This window comes from Onthophagus taurus, chromosome 5 (genome assembly GCF_036711975.1).
Source record: "Onthophagus taurus isolate NC chromosome 5, IU_Otau_3.0, whole genome shotgun sequence".
Lineage (NCBI taxonomy): Eukaryota > Metazoa > Arthropoda > Insecta > Coleoptera > Scarabaeidae > Onthophagus > Onthophagus taurus.
Genome location: NC_091970.1, coordinates 12877058 through 12890367, shown reverse-complemented (window position 1 = coordinate 12890367; position 13310 = coordinate 12877058). Strand labels below are relative to the sequence as shown.

At 33.6% G+C, this 13310-nt stretch overlaps 1 non-coding gene across 1 annotated transcript; it reads right to left on the bottom strand.

Moving 5' to 3' along the window:
- Positions 1-8765: 8765 nt before the first annotated feature.
- Positions 8766-8944, bottom strand: LOC111420705 (U2 spliceosomal RNA). The gene has a single exon (XR_011640494.1). It is a non-coding gene; the product is annotated as a U2 spliceosomal RNA (small nuclear RNA).
- Positions 8945-13310: the final 4366 nt, after the last annotated feature.

Below are 13310 nucleotides of genomic sequence, written 5' to 3'. Positions count from 1 at the left end.
AGATATCTAAGCTTTTCAATGAATCTCAATTACATCAAATCGCTCCGCAGTAAAGATACCCATTTCGCAAAAACACTTTTAATGTTTGAGATACACATTTTTAAAGTTGCTCCAACATTAATTGCTTTAATTAATTTCAAACATTTAGTTCATTCAATATTATTTACTGATTATTATGCTATAAAAATATATATTCACAATCAGCAAAACTTTTGAAAATAGAAGCCACATGGAAATTGTCTTGGAGAAGGCCCTAACATTCCGCAAAAAGTGAGTTGTTTGCTTTTAATTTGCTGCAGTAATTACAATTAGTTGAAATTATATCTAAATTGATCCTAACATTTACATCTTCTTTATGAACCTCCGAAATTTGAAGAAATTAACCCGAAAAATGAATAAATGTCTTACTATGTTTAAAAGTTAATATTTCAAAAACTAAAAGATATTTTAAAAATTTCTTTCGCGTATTGGAAAGCAAATAATAAGCAATTTTTTGAATTTGATTGAAATTAATTGTTTATCCCGAACAATAACAAAGAGCGGAGAGCCTTATTATCTTTAAGAATTAATATCTTAAAAACTAAAAAATATTTTAAAAAACCGTTTCATTCATTAGAAAGCAATAATTGGTATTGCAAATGCTGATAAATTCATTTTATTAAAACTACACTCTGATAATTGAACATTTACTGGTCGATTGCTGTTATGGAATAATTAATTGAAACTAACTGGTTGTTTCATAACTGAACCTTAACTGTTTGTTTGATACTTGAACCTTAAGTCGTTGATTCTTGTTATGGATCAGTTAATTAAACTTTAACTGGTTGTTTGATAACTGAACCATAGGTGGTTGATTGTTATTGTATGTAGCTTCACATTTTACAGTTCATTTAGGGGTCAGAAAACCAGCCCAAGGTTTTAATGAACGTTAATATATAACAGAAGGGTATGTTCTTTATATCCGAAATTTGGGGCCATGGTACGCCAAAAGTGGATTCCCTTAAGTACGCGAGGTCGGGACAGTCACAAACAATATGCCTTGCCGTCTTGTCTGCCGTTTCACACCCTCTACAGAGGGATGTATTTGCCAGCTTCATGTAGAACATGCACTTACGCAACCTGCAATGTCCGGTCAGGAAGTGGGTGAAGAACCTCAACTTACTATTTGATTTTCCCAGGAACTGAGTAGCTCTCTTCCGGTCAGGGTAGAGCAGAGTTTTCTTTGCAAAGACACCTACTACATTTCCACCACTTTATCATGACGTTGTTATAAACGTTAGCCTCCTCAAGTGATTGCCGACAGGACTTCACTAACGATGATGTAGTTCGATGCCTACTAATCGTCAGCATTGCCTGTCTGCTATCTGTGCAGATTACAACGTTTCTGCCAATTTTTTTGGAGTCGATGATCACATTGGCTGCTATATTTCTAGCAGTTATTTCGGCCTGAGGATTCGTGCAGTACGAACCTTCCTTATTGGAGCCTCCAGCCACAGAACAGATATATGTACATATAGAAGAAGCGCCAACTACATGTTAAAATCAGAGCAACACATTTTACCTCCACTTTTGCATGGCACAACTAGGCGCGAAATTTGAACTGGTCAACTCCGTTATATATATTTTTTTTCATTTATAAAATAAGAAACAAAACACAAACTTAAAAGTGAACTGCTTTTTTTTTGATAGTAACAGCAAATATAACAAAAATAATCTAAAAATAAACATATTTTCAATAAAAACAACAATTTTAACAAACTTTTAAGGAAGGGTGTTTACAGGACCACTTCTTTCTAGACAAGGATGAAACGGCGAAATTAGACATGACAATACAAGAAATTACAATGCAGTAATCAAAAAAATTAATACGAAATTAATTAAAAGAATATTTTACCTTAAAACTAATATGACTTAACCTCAAACAGCAACGGTTATTTCTTTTCGATTCTGTCATACTGGTGGCGCGTCGGCGTGTTTAGGACAGACCATGCAGAAGTGAGGGTAAATTGCCAGTAAACAGTGCGAAAACGTGTGATATTTGAAAATTGCGGTGTTGTCAAACCTAAACGTGGGAGAGTTGGCATTTGCGCATGTATGGCATGAATGTGACGTAGGCGTTGCCGACTTTTAGATACTACCTTCACCCCCCTGCCTCCAGCCTTCTTTGATCCATCTGTGTAAATGGTCAGCGTTTTGCCCGTGCGTAAGTTGCTCTGGCGTATCGTTTCAATGCCAAAGGGTGGCCTGTTTAAGAAAGTAGGTGTGATGTAGTCTGTGCGAGCTTCAAGGAGGGGTTGTTTACGGACAACCTCACTCCAGAGTTCGCTCTGGACTTTTCCCATTTTTACAACCTATATCAAGTCACTTTAATATTCATATGATTCATATTCCAATATCATTCAATATGATATAAATTATAATTGAACTAAGATAATTAAAACTATAAGATAATATTTGTGGTTGGAATTCAGTTTTTTGGCCATTTCTTTATAGATATTTATCAAAAATGACGCCAGACGCTATCAATATAAAGTTATTAACAATAAAAAAATTTTAAAAAACTTCTTTCTTGCTTTATTTTATAAATTCCCTTGGTACCGGTTTCGACCTTTACAATTAGGTCATCATCAGCCGAATCTATGTAATTGGAAATTATTTTATTTAGGGACATTTCATATCTATTATTTTTTCTATAAATTATTACTTACGGTGAAATCTGATATAATAGTGATACATCTGATTAATACTAATTAAATTATTGTCTAACTACCATCTTAACCAATGCAATATAAATAATGAACGTGGTGTATAATATACACCACATATGCACTGTACAGAGTGTCCGAATGTCGATGGGTTTGCAGGGTATCTCAGTTATTATGAAAGATAGAAAGTTGCGGCTTTCGCGAACCTGAGCTACTTTTTTGTGAACCTTACAATGGCGCAAACCAAATTTTCATAGCCCTCTTCGTTTTTGATATAGGGAGTGTTTCAAAATTTACGATTTTCAGACACCTCCTCTATCTCGGCTATTCACAGGAATTAGTAGATACTAATTCTTTTAATTAGTAATCAATAATCTCTTTTAAGTGTTGGACACTGCAGATAATAATCAAGTTCAACCCCAATAGCACCTTTTTCATTGAATTCAACTTTATTTATCATTAGCAACCTCATTGTAACAATCCCAATACGACATATAAAATCTCTTGTTGCAGTTTCATCTAGTTTTCTTCTCCTCGCTTGTAATTCATCATCACATTCATTACTAACAGAACTGTCGCTGTTATCACTTTCGATTATTAATTAAAGTCCTCTTCTTAATGTAAAAAGCCGTTTTGCAAAATCACTTTCAATTCTTGAGATATACATTTTTGAAGTAATCGAAAATTTTTCGAATTTTGCATTTTCTCCGATTAAGTTTTAAAAATTCCTATAAAATCCAGTTCTTGGAATATGAGTATGAAAATTTCCCAACATGTTCATAAAAGTGTCCTATTTCCAATGAACTAACACGTTTTGAAAAATAATTTTTCGCTTTTGAGAAAACAATATTTGAAGTTTTGATAAAATTTTCAATGTTGCAATTTTCATCGATAACTTTCAAAATTCGCTATAAAATTTAGTTCTTGAAGTATCCTTTGGGAACCAATTATTAATTATTAAAGTATCCTCTTTTTAATGCAAAAAGCCGTTTTGAAAAATTACTTTTAGTTCTTGAGAAATAAATTCGCTATAAAATTCATTTCTTGATGATCCTGGTGGAAATATCGCCAATTATTAATTAAAGTATTTTCTCAACTTTTTAGAATTGCTTCGTTAATCAGCATCAAAAAAATTCATTTTGTATCTTGGATCCAAATAAGTTGACATATCTTATCAGCTTTCTTATTAATTTCATTTTTATTCAAATATCGCAATAATGTGGTAATATTCGGTATCCGGCTTTTCGTAAAATCACAATCCGTTTACACAGAGACTAGCACAGAGCTTGCTCCGATCAGTGGATGGTCAGCAACCCGGCGAGAACCATAACTCAACTTCAAATTGCAGAAATTTTTGGAAATGCGTATTTGAAATGTGCCACAATGGAAAAGGCAGTGAATGCGTTCAAAATGTGCGGTATCGTTCCTTTCAAGCGATTTATCTTTAGTGAAGAAGATTTTCTACCTTCTCAAGTTACGGATCAAGCACCCACCACACCTCATGAAGATGAAAGTACTAGTGACCATGCTGTTCCCCCAGGATGTAGTATACCAGTTCCAGATACACTACAATCATGTTCCAAAGAAACATTTTGCAGTTTATCACCGTCTCCAAGGTCTGTCCCAACTGCACAACAACCATCCTGTTCCTACGATGCAGTTAACAGTAAAACACTATCCTCAAGGCCTGATCCAGATGTACAACAACCATCCTGTTCCAAAGATTCACTTAGCAGTAAAACTCTATCCTCAAGGACTGATCCAGATGTACAACAACCATCCTGTTCCAACGATAACTACATATCACCAAGAGAGATTTTGCCTTTACCCAGGATTTCAAAACATCGAAAGAAATAGATAAACTTGAGGAGCAACAGAGACAAAAGGATAATAAAGAAAAACAAAAAAAAACTAGTAGGAAGATATTTAAAGACGATGATGAAAAAACTGAATTCATGCCTCGCAAAAGCAAAACACTGAAAAAACCTAAAAGGCAAAATCAAACCAATGGCGAAGTGCTTTGTGGAGGCTGCGAAGAACTATACGAGGAACCACCAACGGAGGAATGGATTCAGTGCGATAGCTGCAAACAATGGTGGCATGAAGAGTGCACTTGTTACGAAACGGGCAGATTTATTTGCGACCTTTGTTGAATTTCTTTCCTATAAATAATACATGTTAATGTTTATTTTATGTTTGTTTGTTATTTGTAGTTTTTAAATATCTATTACTGCACTTTTGCCTAGTTTTTAAAAGTGCGGAATTTTATCCCACCAGTCGCGGCCTTTTGCCCCACATGTGGGCAAAAGTCCCATTTTGACGCAACATGTATGTTAATTGTTTCAATAAACAAAGTTTTAAAATCATGGCAGTACTATTATTTATAACAAAGTAGAAGTACTATACTAATATCTCAAAAATATAATATAATGTCCTAAATGCGGACTCTTACCTCCCTCTACTCTAACATTGTTATGAGGTCTGTAAATAACTCCAACTGTTTTCGTGAAACTATCATCAGGTTTATTTTTTCTTATGAACGCCATATTTGATTTGGAATACGAAACGTCAGAGAAAATTTCTAGTTGTGTTATGACATTTTTCATGAATTACCCTGTATATTAACACGATGACTGCCGAGATTTTGTGGAAACAGTATAAATCTAATGTTTTCGCGTGAATTATATCGTAGTCTGGCAGGTAAACATGTCAATCTACCGTGAAGACCAACAAGACAGAAATAAATATAAATATATCAAAAAAACAAGACAATAAATCAAAACAATATAAACAAAAAGAATAATAAAAAAAAGATACAAAAAACAGTTTTTCTTTACCAACATAAACAGAAAAGGTAGAGTGCTATTTATATTTTTAATCTTACTTCTAAAGTTCACATCAATATCACCAATATCCATCATAGATCGAATTGAATTGTAGTATTGTTAACTCTAGCAAAAATTTTTCCATCACGTGACTAACTTCTCTTCGACCATATTTCTCTTTAGCCATCATCAATAACTCGTAATTTTCCCTGGTTAGATCTTCATTGATTATAACTTGAGAGCCCTTTAGCAGCCGCTTTGATTCAAAAACCTTATTGCGATATTTATAGCTGATAAATTTCACTATAATTCCGCGCGATTTAGAACCACAACACGATGACATCTGTCGATAGATGTAGAAGGAAGGTCAACATTTAATTTTTCCTTACAAATCTGTTAGATATTTTCTTCAACATTTTCATTATTTTCAGGAATTCCATATATACGTAAATTATTGCGGTGTGTAAATTGCTCAAGTTGCACCACTTTTCCATTTTCTTTAACACTTCTTAATTCCTTACTAATAATATTAGCCACTTTATTACAAAATTCATCACTGTCTTTTGCTGAGGTCTTCACCCGTTAATCGCATTACAAACTGCTTAAAAAAAACACTTTTCTGCGGAGCGAGAAATGCCCGTCTATTCGACGTCAACTATTTTGTATATATTTTCCACATCCCAGAAAGGTAGATATAATGGAATTAAAGAAAACAGGGTGTTGCTGAATTTTTGTCAGACACTGTACAGGGTGGTTCAAATTCGATGTCCGAATAGGCTATTTCGGAAACTATAAGAGTTAGGAAAAAAGTAGCTTACATGTCATGATCTCGTTTTTCGAGAAACTGCTAATGCTGAAAACCTCAAAGCGCTATCATCTTTTGTTTTTCCCCTAGAGGCCAAAATTAAAATATCGTAAAACCAACAAGTGCAATTATCTTGGTTATTATTATAGGTGGAGTATTATAACTTCGACATTATATGGACACTTCTTTACAGAGAATTTCATGACATAGTCAAAAACAATTTTTTGGTTTTAGATGTTGAGATATCATGACAATTTTTATTCTTTTAAATGGAAACAACCACTGATTATTCGCTTATTAAATTCGTTATTTTTTTCTGATTACAAAAATATAGGGTTTGAGAGGTCTATTTCTTATTGTTTTAGAATAAAGCTAAAAATAAACCTTTTTTTGGTGTCGTCAAAGAAATTAAATTTACAGTTTCCTGTAAATTATAACTAAAAATTTGAAGTTGAACTATTTAATTTATTAAAAAAATTTCAAAAACAGATCAAAACTTCTGACTTGCTTTATTGTAATATATAAATCGGAACCGGTTTCGGAATCAACGTTCCATCATCAGCCGAAAGCTAATAAGAATTAAAAAATAATTAAAAACAAAAACTAATATTAAAATAGGTCAACAACTTACTGTCAGAGAAACTAATAGGCGAGAAGAGATTTATTTAATGATGCATTTGTTGTTAAAGAAAAATATTTTTTTTTAAGTCGAATCGCAAAAATAAAATTTAAGTTGTTATAAATGTTAAGTTAAATTGAACGATGGAAATTAAAATCTTAGTTAAAGTTACAAGAGTGTGAAACGTGGATTGTTATAAAATTGTGAAACACTAAAAATATATATAAATTAATATAAAATGATATGAAAAAGCTTAGAAAAACTTACATTTAGAGACTGATGGTCATCAAAAATTGGAGAAAAATTAGAAATCTATTTAATGTGTTCGGTGTTACGAAACAACCATATTGGCGGAAAGAGAAGAAGAGACTGTCGTTGGATGACATGCAAAGTGGACGCGTAGTAGGAAATCGGAAAACAAACAAAAAACTTGAAAAATCTTTAAACTTTAAATTTAAATTTTAAGGTTAAAGCCCTTTAGAAATGAAAATAAAGGTTTTTGAAAAAGTTGAAGCTGTTCGTTAAGAAGTGTATATTTATTTTCATTTTTAATTTTAGTTATTTCTAAAATTTCCAAAAAATCAAGCTTTGAGCCTTTGTTGCAGGAATGTAGGAGTTCGACCTCTTTATAATTTATTTGATGTCCTGTTTCTATGTGATGTTTAAATATATTACATTACATTACATTACATTACATTACATTACATTACATAGATTACATACATATCGGGTAGGTGGACCAACCAACCTTGCACCGCGACCCAAAGGATCTATTGTACCCCGATAGATATCGTTATCAAATTTCACCGTGCAGTCCAATGCTCTTAACGAACATTAATACCTTGCTCGGCGAAAGGTCATTCAGATCTTTTGAGGAGATAAACTGCGACCCAAAAATCGAGAATCTGATACGGTTAACGGCAGGGCAGTGGCATAAAACATGTTCAACCGTCTCTGCTTCCTCCGCACATAGTCGGCATTCAACATCGTCGGCTATACCCGACAAGTTGAGGTGTGCTTTTAATCGGCAGTGCCCAGTAAAAAAACCCATTAGAACTTTTATGCTACTACGGGCAAGTCCTAAAATATTCCCGGGTTTGACAGTGGCGATGTTAATAAACACCTTAGCATGTCTCATTCCAGGAGAACTGGTCCACAGTAGGAGAAGTCTCTCTTCAGCCCACAGTCCAATCCTATATTTGGTCATCGCAAATGATACACCAACTGCTGGTTCCGACCCCACAAACGCTTCAGCGCTGCCATCTCGTGCAAGCTTATCTGCCGCTTCATTGCCAGCAACCCCAGAGTGAGCCGGGACCCAGATCAGAGAGACTCTGTTATCACAACTCAGTGTGTTTAATGTTCTCTTACAATCATTAACCAGAGCCGACACCGTTTTCACGGCTTGCAGCGCCTGGAGAGCGGCTTGACTGTCTGAGAAAATTCGTACTGTCATGTTCTTCACTCCTTTTTCAAGAAGGATTTTAGCACCCATGTCAATAGCAAATATTTCCGCCTGGAATACAGTACAGTATGTACCCAGGTTGTAGGCTTGCTTAATTCGAGGTGTCTGGCAGTATACTCCTGCTCCTACCCCTTCAGGCGTTTTTGATCCATCTGTGTACAAGCAAATGTCTGCCCGAACCAGAGAATTTTCATTTTCGATCCAGGACTGCCGCTCAGGCAGTACAATCTGGTATCGAGCATTAATCATTGATAGTGATACCGTCAAATCTGACGGCATTGATAGCACAGTATCAGTGCTTATAATGTCTTCCGCAGCCCATTGGTGGGACATGTCGGAACAGTTTTGAGCATATTGCTTAAATCTGTAAATGGTTATTCTAGCCACTTTCTCTATATGCAAATACAGAGGAGATAGGCCAAGCAGAAAGTTTAATATGCTGGCCCCGCATGCGGGGCGTATCAGATATTAAGCTGATAAGAACAGATACTACACTTTGATCTTAGCCACAGGCCGAGAAGCGATTTAAATATATTAGAGTTAGTCTTAGTTTTGTGTTCTCGAATCTTAGTTTCCAATTTCCTACCCGTTTGACCAATATATTTACTTTTACCGTTATAGTAGTTATACTCTTTTAGTATGATTAGATAACAAATTGAGGATAGTATTACGGTTGAAAAAAGCAATGTTGATATTGTACTTTTTAAAAATGGAAAAGAATCTAGCAGTTAAAGTGTTGAAAGGTAAAGGTTTATAAAATATTATATTGTCGGACTTATCTGTAGTGAATAAGGGGTCTTTTTGAATACGAGTTTTATTAAACAGTTGCTTAATTTTGTGTATAGGGAAGCCATTGTCGGGAGCCAGTTTGTAAATGAAGTTAATTTCTTTAATTTTATTATGTTCAGATAAAGGATAATCAAAAACTCTGTTAATTAAGAAACGAAAAATAGCAAATTTGTGTTGATGTGGATGTAAGGAATGGTAGTTGATATAGTGGAGGGTTTCCTAAAGATATTATACTCGATTAGACCAACAGGATTTCTAGTTAAAGTTAAATCTAAAAAGTTAATCATTTTATGTTTTTCAATTTCTAGAGTAAAATTAAGTTTAGCATGTAAATTGTTAATATAATCATGAAAGTTGTTAAGAATGTTGATATCGCCTCTCCAAATGCAAAAAATATCTGTACCAAGGTACAATATTCTCCAAAAAAGGGTTGATAGGATTCATAATATGTTTATTCTCAATATCATCCGAAAAAATTTCAGCTAGTAATCCCGACAATGGCATCCCCATAGGAAGGCCATCCGAAAGAACAAAGAATTCATCATTGAAACAGCAATAGTTCTGTGAAACAATATGTTTGATAACCGTATTAAAATCCTGGACTTCATTTATATTATTGAAATGTGAAGTAAATAAATTGGAGACAATATTAAGTGTGTAATCTAGAGGTACGTTGGGATAAAGATTAGTGACGTCGAAAGAGATTAGAATACATCATAAACATTGATGCTGTTAGTTAAATTTATGAAATGATTAGAATTATCTATTTTAAAAGCAGGTTTGAAATGTATTTGTTTAAAAATATTGGACATAAAGTTAATAAGTTTACGTGTAGGTGAATTACCAAAATTAGTAATGGGCCTGATGGGCATATCTTCTTTATGGAGCTTAGGCAATGAATAAATTGTCGGTAAATTAGGTTTGATCTCTAAAAAATAAGAAGCTTGAAATTTTCTATCAGAATTTTTGAAAAAAAGGGTGTACTCGGCTAAGATTGCTTTACAATTATTTATAATCTCTCTAGTTTTTCTCATTATTTTGTCTAAAGGATTAAATGTAATTTTACTATTGGAATTCAAAAAATCATAAGTCTTTTGTAAGTACATGTTTCTATCTAAAATAACTATGCCCGCTTCTTCATCAGAAGAAGATGAAGAAAATGAAGAGATTAGTTTACCAACACCAGCAGATTCTCATATCTCTGACTCCTCTGATGATGACATTCCATTGTCACGTTTAGTAAGTCGAGCTGACCCTCTAGAAAGAGAAACTATCAGCCAGGTAAGTGAACCTGAGACTGAGACTTGTAATGACAAATCACGTCGCCAAAAATATTTCTATGGTAAAAGACGATGCATGAAGTGGTCCACAGAAGGGCCATCAAGAAGCACTCGAACTCCTGCGCACAACATTGTAGTGCCATTGACCGCAACTGACATTCCACCTGACAGCTCTTCGTCTCAATTATTTGGATTGCTGATATCTGAGAGTATCAAAACTAAAGTTATAAACTTTACTAATCAAAGATTGGAAGTGACAAGAGAAAAATATAAACGCCAGAATAAACCTGAACTGAAAGACATTGATCCTTTGGAGTTTGATGCGTTCATTGGTCTGCTGATGTTTAATGCAGTGTTCAAATCAAATGATGAAGACCTAAATGCATTGTTTGCGACGGACGGAACCGGGAGAGATATTTTTAGAGGAGTTATGTCTAAAGAGCGGTTTGCAATGATTCTCCTATGTCTGAGGTTTGATGACTGGTCTACTAGAGACCAAAGAAAACGGACTGACGTCGCTGCTGCTATTTCGGACATATTTCGCGAATTTATAGGAAATTGTCAAAATTACTATAAAATTGGAGAAACTACAACAATTGACGAAATGCTATTATCTTTTAGAGGAAGATGTAGATGGAAGAAATACATGCCTAACATGCCGTGTAAGTATGGCTTGGAAATAAAATGTCTGACTGATGGTGCTACTAGCTATTTATACAATGCGTACCTATATACAGGAAAGAACAGTGACGGAAACGGGCTAACACATGAAGAAAGGAAGTTATTAGTGCCAACGCAGTGTGTCTTGCGTTTGGCAAAATCGATAATGACAACCAATCGTAATATCACTGCAGATAACTACTTTTCCTCAATTGAAGTCTGCATGGAACTGAGAAAAAGAGGCTTGACTTACGTTGGAACCCTAAAAAAAATAAAAGAGAAATACCACCCGAATTTCTTGATTAAAAACGACAAGTTCATTCAACTATGTATGGTTTTACAAAAGAACTTACTCTGCTATCTTATGTTCCAAAAAAGAAGAAGACTGTCACAATGATCTCATCAATGCACCATAAGTAGAGTCAAAGCTCTGACTCTACTAAAGGGATCCCCGAAATAATTTCATTCTATAACGCAACAAAAGGGGGTGTGGATTCTCTAGACGAAAAGTGTGCAAAATACACTTGTAGTAGAAGGTCTAGACGATGGCCACTAGTCATATTCTACAGGATTTTAGATTAGCTGCTGCCAATTCTTTCATAATATCTAATTATGACAAATCGATTCATGAAAGACCTAGGAAGACGATTAGTAACTCCACACCTAGAGCGACGATATGAAATACTACAACTTTCTCACGAGCTCAAGAGTCTCATAGGACGTATTTTGGGGAAAGATAAGCCTACTGAATCAAATCAACAAAGCACTGAAATCCTAAGAACCCATTACGGGTGCACAATGTGCGGTCAGTCGGTCTGCTTGCAGTGTTCAAAGCCCACCTGTAACAACTGCCGTTAAAAAGTGACTAAATAATTGATTAGTTGCTAACGTAATTTTGATCTCATAAAAACATATACAGAGTATAGTTTTTTTTTTGTTGATTTTTAAATATTTTTTGTATACCGCTAAGAATATTGGTTAATAAATATTTTTTCTATGAGTATTTTTATTGTTTTTTTTTTTTATCTTTACGTCTTAGATTTGAAATGTTCTATTACAGAAAAATCAATAAAAACATTAATTACGATTGACCACGGCCTCACAGGCCTCGAAAGAAATAGACGAATCTCATTCGTACGTCAGTGGTAGTGTAACGAAATGACACGTCAATGATTAAGGGTTAAATTGATCAATTGTACCGTCACTTACATTATGATTATTAACTATAGGTTTCTTTTTAATTGCATTCTTCTTTAAGTTATTAAGTTTTGAAATTATGATGCAGGCTTCTTCGATGGCCTGCATCATAATTTCTTCAATTTGTAGATGATGAAGTTGTGTGCGTAGCTTTCGTTGTCTAAAGGCAAGTTTTTCATATGTAACATTTAATTGTATAAAATGTCTCTTTTTCTCACCTCGCAAAATCTTCTTAATAAGTTTAAATTTTGAATTTTGTTAAGTTTATTACATTTAATCTTGGCAAAATTAGGTGTGATGTCTTCTTTAATACAACTGTTAATGAAATTGATGTGGTTTTTAATTATTTCGACTCTTCCATGTAGCTTCTTAAAATCATGGATTAAATGTGAAGTAGAAACATCAGAATTTAACCAATTATCCATGTTGTTAGTATAAAAAAATTTCAAAAACAGATGAAAACTTCTAACTTGCTTTATTGTAATATATAAATCGGAACCGGTTTCGGAATCAACGTACCATCATCAGCCGAAAGCTAATAAGAATTAAAACAAGAACTAATATTAAAATAGGACAACAACTTACTGTCGGAGAAACTAATAGGCGAGAAGAGATTTATTTAATGATAACATTTGTTGTTAAAGAACAATATTTTTTAAAGTCGAATCGCAAAAATACAATTTAATGATTAACTTTTTAGATTTAACTTTAACTAGAAATCCTGTTGGTCTAATCGAGTATAATATCTTTAGGAAACCCTCCACTATATCAACCACCATTCTTCAAATTTTTTAAAGTGTCAAATTCAAAATCCTTTTTTTTAAGATGGATTAAGAAAATTACGAAAAGTTTAACATGTTAGAATGTTACATATTAGGAAATAAAGTAAATTTTATATACATTTTTAGTAGAATGATTTTCAGTTATAGTACCATAACTTATAGGAAACTGTAAATTTAATTTTT